The sequence below is a fragment of the Neltuma alba genome, unplaced genomic scaffold, assembly GCF_004799145.2.
Source record: "Neltuma alba isolate B1F8T4 unplaced genomic scaffold, ASM479914v2 tig00013773_pilon, whole genome shotgun sequence".
Lineage (NCBI taxonomy): Eukaryota > Viridiplantae > Streptophyta > Magnoliopsida > Fabales > Fabaceae > Neltuma > Neltuma alba.
In genome coordinates, this window is record NW_021637900.1 from 1,947 (window position 1) to 11,500 (window position 9,554).

The window sequence follows — 9,554 nt, forward strand, 5'->3', positions numbered from 1 at the left end:
GCTTGTTGGTAATAGGATTGTAGTGTTCGATGTAATAGGGTATACAGTCTATTCCAAGCAACATATATGACCAACTTGGAGGTGAAAATGTTACTGTTTGTGATTAAATAAAGACATGAATCCAATTCGCTTCAATAGTCTACATGACTTCAAAACGCTTGTTTAGGCTTTACATGATTTGAGGCGTTTGGATTCAACATCAGCCCTTTCACCTTTTCCCACTCCATAATTCTCACTTTCCAAATCACAGAACTCTGACAAAAACAAAAAATGACACATCTGATAACTTAAAAGAGTTAAATTGGAAAATCTCATCGACCATCCTGACCTGTGAAAGATAAATTAGGCCGGAAATCTCCTCAACTGTAGGGTGATGAATGCCGTAACTGAAACTTCCAGCTTTTACTGCAGAAATGAGAGCAGAATTTAATTTTTCAATCAAGCTCAGATCCATCCTCTCTTCTTCCAACACCTTCATAACCTGTCTCATAGTAGGCCTAGCACAGGCTCAGGCAGTGTGCACAGCAAACCAAGATGAAGAACCCTCTCAGCTTCATCACTGTCATGATCTCTCGTCCACTTTAAATGTTCATCAAGAGCATCATATAATTCTCCTCTCTCCATTAGACTCAAAACCCAAGCAACCAAACCTCGCTTGTCTTGTTCACTTGGTCTTCTCCCACATAACACTTCTAAAATCAACACACCAAAAACTGAATACATCAGTATGAGCTGAGGCTTTCCCTCTTTGAACTAGTTCAGGTGCCATGTATCCAACTGTTCCAATCACTTGTGTGGTATTAGTCAGCTGCCCATGATGGCAAAGTCGAGCTAATCCGAAATCACCCAACCTCGCATTCATATCCTTATCGAGCAATACATTGCTTGCTTTGATGTCTCTATGCAAGACGCAAACTTCCCAGCCTTCATGCAGATACAATAATCCACGAGCTACGTCCTTCAACACCTTGATTCTTTCGTCCCATGTCAAAATTTGTTCTCACCAGCATCAAATATCCTTTTGTCTAAACTTCCGTTGCTCATATAGTCATAGACTAGAATCAAACTTCCTCTCTCTTTTTACACCAACCTCTCAATGGCACCACATTCCTGTGCTTCAATCTTCCTAAACTTGAGATTTCAGACAAAAATTCCCTCATGCCTTTCTCACTCTCATAAGGGATTTTTTTCACTGCAACTTCTACATTTTGTAAAACCCCTCTATAAACTTTTCCATTCCCTCCGAACCCAATCACATTTTGGTCTGAAAATCCATTAGTGGCAGCATAAATATCGTCATAGCGTATTTGGTGTGGCCAATACTCTAATTCCCAATCCTCAGTGTCTTCCTCATCTCTGTTGCTAGTTTTCCTTCTAAGAAATGTACCAATATTACACTGGCACTGCCAGTGAGAAAGAAGACGCCGATACTGACTCCAATAATAAAACTTTTTGACCTTGTAACTGATCTTTTAGGAAGTAAAAATGAAGGCAAATTTGAAGTCACTAAAGCATCCCCAATTGAAAATTGGTATTACTAAAGCTCCAACTCAAAATTTTATGACTCTCCACCAATTGCCCTGTTGCCCCACAAAATCCCACATGCATTTCATCCAAAAGAACCGAGGAAAGATTAACAATCTCACTGATCAAAGGTCTCCGAGGCCTCTTTCGTCCTACACGAGCCATAGTTACATTTATTCTAGAATCCTCATAATCAATCCACACTTGATAATTATCCCCATCATTAAGTTTCAAATCCTCAAACACCCTATCATCTTTCCCAACCCAAGAACCCGCAGCATGCGAACTAAAAGAAGTGAGCGAATTTATATCCACACCCACATGATTATCATTGATATCATTAAACTCTTGGTTCTTAAACACATCAAATTCAACGCCAAAACATGGTTGTCGGGATTACCGTCATTGGTGAAATTGAAGAGACCCAAATGCTGGGCAGAGCTAACTCCCGTTGTGCCCGTGAAAGGAGAGAGAATGAAGACGAATCCATGTCCAGCAAGGGCATGTTTAAAAGGAGCAATAGAGAAGATGAAGGAGGTTGAGAATGGTAAAGGAGAAGAAGAAATATAAGGTTTTGTGGGTATTTTAAAAGGGTAAAAAGCTCGACCTACAGAGAAGGATGGACGATCGGTGAGGGTGAGAATGGAAGAATCAATGGAAGCATTGCCGGAGAGAAGGATGTTGGTAGAGCTGAAGTTGGTGTTGTAGATGAATTCAGTAGCTGAAGCTGAGCAAAGAACGAGAAGGATTTGGATGAAAAAGAGAGAGATGACTGGGGAAGACATTGAAGAGTAAACGATATAATCATTCAGGAGAAGAAAGACTCTCGAAAAGTTCAAAGGAAAGAATTGGCCATCAGCGATGAGCAGCGGGTAGAATGATGATAGAAGGCGATGGTTGTTAGATATTTTTAGAGCGTCAAATGACTATTACCACGGGAGTGAAAGGACCCGACTCACATCATCTACATCTCCTATTCCGCTTGTAAAACTGGAAAATGGCAATCTGGTTACTTCCTGCTTATGTGTAATCCAAGCATCCAACTTCTTCTTGGCGGCAGCATCCTATTGGTGTCCCATCCCACTTCCCCATTCCCACCCATGTTTTCACACATCAATATTACCATATCGTATTTATAAAAAAATTCATTTTACATATAAATTCTTTTTTTAATTTCGGTAATTTAACCCACCTCCCTCCCTCTCTCCGTGGGGAAAGGAGATTACACACTCACCCCTATCTTGACCGTTGGAGCTGTAAAATCCACAACCTTTTTTACGAGCGAATATTTATTGAACTATGAGCTATTGGTATTTATAAATTATTGTGGGACTCGGGCCACCCAAAACATCGGACAATTTTTGTTAATGTCCAATGGCGGATTATTTTTAGTTTCTTCCGTGAAAACGTGAGGACACTCATGAGCAATGATTAAAGAACCGGACCGGACCGGACGGTCGGACCGGTTGAACCGTCACCCGGACTCGTTAACGGCTCGGTTTGGACCAAAAAACCGTTCGCATAGTTGAGCCGGATTGGACCGGAGTTGAGCCGTTATTAAGCCGGAAACCGGAGTTGGACCGGGAACCGGAACGGTTTTCAGAAAACCGGACGGTTTTTTAGCCTGACTGAAAAATACTAAAAAATTTTAAAAAAATAGAGGAAAAATAAAAAAATTGATCCCCTTAAATATCCTAATATATTTTTAGACTAGTTATAACCATATAGTATTATTTCATTGAAAATTTCATATATTGTGATGTTAAAATCGTGAGTCGCTAGTCTTTTTGTTTCGATATTTGATCTATCTTTTAAAAAAATATTTTGATTTGAATGAATTGATAATTTGTAATATCATTAAATATTTTAAACATACAGAAAATTAAATATATAAGGTTTTAGTCCATTTTCAATGATTTTATTATAATTTTAGATTATTTAAATGCATTTCTAAATTATTTAATAATTTGATATTTTTCATATATACTAATTATATGTATATAATATTTTTTAAATTAATTATTGCGTCACCGGTCTGACCGAACGGTCCGACCGATTGAACCATGACCGTTGATCTTTCCGGTTTGACTTCCGGTCCGGCTTTTAAAACATTGCTCATGAGTCATGACATGTGCCGATAGTTGAATTTTGTGGGCCTTTATTTTATATGAATTTGTCTCTGTTGGGCTTTATGAACTGTGGGCCTTCATGAGCTATCGTCCATGTTCACATTTTGGAGTTCGCATTTTCGTTCCTGAATGGCAAAACCGCTTGCAGGTATCCTTTTATTAGAGGTAATTTTATTAAAACACTATCAGGTACTAAATGTGAATACTTCTCTTAGCAAAAATTTGAATATTGATTTATCATATTGTGATAAACTAGTCCCTTATATTAAAATCAACTCCTCATTGCTCACTCGCATGAACATTAAACCAGTTGTTTCCGTACATTTTTATGGAGAAGGTGCCTTTTCTTAATCTCTCTATTACACCTCCAAGCCTTAAAACTCCAATTCCAAAAAAGATTATTTTATTTAGATATGTGGTCTTATATGTTAAATTTTATTCCATCATTGTTTTACTGTTACTGTTGATATCCCATTACACTCTCATGTGTGTTAGGTCTAAGTGATTACCACAAATTAGATATATGTTATTATATGGCTCAGTAAAACGACGTTAGCATGATAATTTAATTAAAGAGCAAGGCACGGTTCGTGGGACAACGGACAGGAATCCTGGCTGGAACCCATTTAAGCCTAAACAATACTCTTTTTCTGTCATTGATCCATACCGAACAGCCACTGAGGAACACTATATCATGAAAAAGTGCAAATTATATTACTAATACTGTTTCTGTCATGGAAGCCAAGCTTACTCATCAACCATGTCAACACGTACATTATCGTAAATGTTGTAAATTTTATATCTGAGTGTGGAGAATTGTCGAATCAAAAACACATTCACACACAACATATATATAGTATTACGTGGCAATCCAATTACTCCCTCTCATTATTAATATACAAGCTAGCTAAAGGGTTGAATTTTGTTATAAAGGGTGTTTGGATATTCTTAAAAATATTTTTTTAAAAATATTTTTTCACAAATCAAGATAAATTTCTCTAAACATTTACTTTACAAACTGTAAAATTATTTCTAAAATTATGGTTTAATTTCCATCTAGACATCCCCTAAATATAAAATTTTAATCATTTTCATCTCTCATATTCATTATTTTTACTAAAATTAATTTACCTAACTTATAAATTGATATATAATTTGATATCGTACATATATATTTTAGAAAAATTATACCATATTTATTATAATTAACTAATTTATTTAAATTCTTCAATCTATTGAAATTAGTATAATAATTCTTATATTAAATAGATAGCACCATTGTCTTTGCGTGAGTGAGTGACTTTGTGATGAAATATACTTCATTTCATCTTAAATGTAAAAGTCCTGTTAACTAATTTTATAGAATTAAAAAAATTAAGACAACCATTTATAATTATTTTATAGAGAATTTATAACTTTTTAACAAAAAAAATTACATCAATCATTTAATAACCAAGCCTTTCAAGAATATCAAGTTGATCCTTAAAAACTATCTTCATCTGATTGCACTTAAAGGGCGGTATTCATCGGCATTCTACTAAATGAGCCACACCAATTAAAGGGTAGTATTATGCTAAAAAAAATATTAAATTTTTTTGCATTTATTAACTAATTCGAACTAATTACTTCCTTAATTTCATGAAAGGAATGATCCCATACGAGAACCGGAGGAAGTAGTTTAATTTTGACGGGCATAAATGAAAGAATCATACCAATGGTAGTAATGGAACACGCAACAATGAAAGTAAACAACTTTGGTCGACATCAAACAATATTATATATAAACAAGATTGAGGATTCATTATCTGTTTATTAGATTGGATAAACTTTAGACGTATTGCCAGTGTCACCCTAACGTCTTTAACAAATCCAAAACCAGGTTTAATGTTGTATGTATGTGACCCTTGGAAACTCTCGTGAGACCAGTAACAAGTAATTTATAATTCCTGTGAAAACTTAACTACAGTATTTAAAGTACATGTAGGTATTTTTTTATTATCAAACTCCTATCATATTGAATCTAATCTGATATTAATTAACTTGTGTGACTATAAAGTAGGAAAAATTGCTCTTTAAGCTTGGATTTGGCAATGATAGCTGGATATAATCAGTGATTTGTGAAATCAAAAGGTTTCATTAACTAATAATAAAGTGTTAAGCTTTTTTCAGGATGTCGAAATCATGGTAGGTTTTTTACACCAAGATTTGTCTTGTTCGTGACTTTTTTTCCAGACGATGAACATTAATTACGTATATATCTTTGTCCTTGGACCAAGTTGGCACTAAACCTATTCTTGTTGAAAGAGATAATACATTTATATAAACAATCTTTAACTTAGTTAATTCCGTGATCGATTGTTTTCGTCTAATAATTATTTTTTTTTTGTCAAGTTGTTTGAAGTTGCACACAGACATTAACAAATTGTAAATAATAGTTGCAATTGTGAATATAATAAAAATCTTGCAATATATGTGCAAGCCACCCAACCAAATTTTAACATCTGTGGAATATATCATATTTAAAATCGCCATACAATTACATCTACAATTGTTATGCCATGTGACAATTAGAAACAATGGTTTTTACATAACGAAAGAAGACCAAAAAAAAAAAAAGAGGGAAAATTGTTTTATAACCCAAGGATTTAATGCTCGTCATTAATTAACCTCTGGTCCGGGCGATATATGTTCATATCACCTCTTACTAAGAGTGGAGTGGAAGAATGCGGGATTTAATGAAAGTCTATGTGCTTATTATTCTCTCAGAAAGAGTTAGATAATTAGACTATAAAAATTAATAGAATTAGTTAAATTTGTTGTTGTCAAAATCTTAGAATTTAACATTTTTATAATTTTAACTTATAAAATTGTGTCACTTTTAAACTCATGTTAGCTGCGAACTTAGTTAGAATTACAAGTTCACTTACCAAGTCTATTGTTTTTAAGTTTTTAACTTACAAAGTCATGTCAATCTCAATTCGCTTTCAAATTAAACTTGTTCTAAATTTTTAAATTTATTTACATTTAATAACTCTATATGTGAATTTCATAGAAATTCTTTGTTGAATATAGTAGATTCTGAAGTTTGATAAATTTAATTTTAATTATTTGAATTTAAAATAAATTTAAATGAAATTATTGTCATTTTTATATTTTAATTATTTAATTATATATTTTTAATATCAATTTATTAATAAAGTAAACTTTTGCGCCTATACGATTCGAGCTTATAATTTATATCCCAATCATGATGATTAAACTCATAAGTTTGGCAATTTTGATTAAATCAGTTATTTATATAAAATATGGGTTGACTTTCCTAAAATATTTATTTCATAATTTATATGAAAAATTATCTTATTGGTACAAACCTCCCTTTAATAAGTGTAATAACAGGGATGGTTTAAAAAACTAATTTTGAAAGATAAAGTAGATCCTAAATTGAATTCTTAAAACAACCCTACAAATAGCTACTATATTTAACATGGAAAGGGGTAAAATATGTGAAGTTGAATTATGTCCTTGTCATATAAATATCTAATAGTGAAATATCTTTTTTTTTTTTAATTTAATCATTCTGCATACTGAAACATAAAAGGAGAAATAAATGTCAATTATTTTTCCACAAACAACAACGAAAAAAGAGTTGAGATCAATCAAAATCGTGCTGGCTATAATTTCTAGCCGTGGATGTCATTTTTCCTTCCAGTTTGAATTTTCTATAATTTGGAGCTCTCAATAAAATAAATAACAAGATAATTGTAAATAGGGACCAAAAATATAATTATACCATAAATAAAAAAAGCAATACAAAAAAATGTGTATGGGATTTTTTATCCGATGATTTTTTGAAAGAGGTTTTTTCTTTCCTCCTCTTATTGTTATCTTTCCGTGTTTAAATATCTTCTTTTTCACTCTATCAATCGAAATAAAAAGTTTCATAGCATCAGAAAAAAGAACTTTTTACCCTTGAGAAAAACAACTTTTTAAAAATAGTTAAAAGAAATTTAGAACTGTCGAAATATTTTCGACAAATACATCTGACATTCTGAAATATTTTAAAATAAATTCAGCATTATGGAGTATTTTTTATATGTGTTTAGCATCCTGAAATGTTTTTTTTTTGTTTTGGTGCCAAATGAATCAAAAATATCTTTAGATGATAGACACGCCTAAAAACATTTTAAAAATACTAAATGCATCAAAAAATATTTCGAGATACTTTAAAATATTATGTGTACTTAAAAAAAAATATTTTGAGGGTGCTAACACTTCTAAAAATTAAAACCAGAAAGCTCCTTAAACCAGCAAAACAGCAAAAGGTGCCAAAACCTATTGTCGTTTTAGGCACCTTTCCAACCATTTTTATTCGCTTTTTCACTGAATAAAGGCTTCATGATCCTCCTTAAGCATTGCCGTTGTGGGGTTTCAAAGTTTTTTTCTTTTTTCCTCCATCGGATTTCAAAGTTACTTTCCGCGACTTAGCACTGAAATCTTGGAATGTACAGCTTATATATTCCAAATTTTAACAAGTACATTTATGAGGGGCAGAGAATATTTTTTAGTCCTAATTATAAATTATTGAGAGAATTTTTTTTATAAATGTACAGTTTTGTCTTTTATTTATTATTGTATTAATTTTGTTTGGATGAGGTATAATGTGTATTAAATAAAGATAAAATTAAAAAATATTTAATTTTAAATGAGATTTAATAAAATTTAAGATTTTTCTTAGTTTGTGTAAAATATTTTAAAAGTAACTTATAGATAGAATCAGAAAAGTACATCTGAGTGTAGGAATTTTTGGTCTTTTTTTTAAAATTTGATGCTGACCTTTGACAATCTATGACTCATGCACCAAATTTTAATGTGGAATATTTAAAAAGTTTGTTTAATATATGTACATTTAGGTGCATAAAATTAATACTAACTCCAATCCTTAGTATAAGAGCTAATTAAAATTTAGATTTAATTTCAAATATAAGACCTAATTACTTTATTTCTTATCTTTTTCAAAATATTCCTATTAATTACAAGGAGTTCTTAACAAGAGATAATTACAATCATCCAGTACACATGATTGAGAATGAGAGTTTCGGGATACTAACTAATTATTTGTGACAAATAATTTTTTTAAATATTTTTAAATTAATTATTTTACTATTATATTAAGTATTGGTAGTGGTAGTTCCTTTTTCTCACTTGACATATACAGATATGATAATTTACAACTTATATTCTAAATTTTAACATAAAATTCCAAGGGGGGCCATATTTAGCCAGCAAATAGTCTCTCCATTTCTCTTCCTCTTCATTTTCATCCACTTTTCATGTCAACCATTAAGATTAAAAGTTTAACGGTTCAGATTTCATGTTTTTAAAAAAAATTTTGTAAAGTATTTTTTTATTATTTGAATTATACTAACTAAAATTTAGTGGTTTTATTTGATATTATTTATTTTGAAAATTTAATATTTTTTAAATATGAAATATAAACTATTAAAATCTCAATCTTATGATTGAGATGAGAAATGGATGAAAATTGGAAAAAAAAAAGGTGAAAACACCTCTTGCCCCACATTTAGCCAATAAATATAGATGCAGGATATTAGACAATTTGATACAAGGTGCGAGAATTTAAAAAATGTGACCTAAATCTTAAAAGAAAATCCAGATGTATTAAATTGCAATTTTACAATGAAATTAAATTTATCTATTTGTGTAATTTTTTTTTAGTCACCCACTCATTACGCTTTGCGCCGCCCCAGGGGCGAGGGATGAAAAGGAGTCATCGGGTGGATGGACAACAAATATTCATAATAAGTTTCCTTGCATTTGGTATAGGATTTAAAATAATATTTTACTGCATAATACAAGACTCAATTATTAAGTTAATATTAG

General features: G+C 31.6%; 1 pseudogene; it reads right to left on the reverse strand.

Annotated features, from left to right (window-relative positions):
- Positions 1-208: 208 nt before the first annotated feature.
- Positions 209-2,328, reverse strand: LOC114739121 (probable L-type lectin-domain containing receptor kinase VII.2; annotated as a pseudogene).
- Between the last annotated feature and the right edge of the window lie 7,226 nt (positions 2,329-9,554).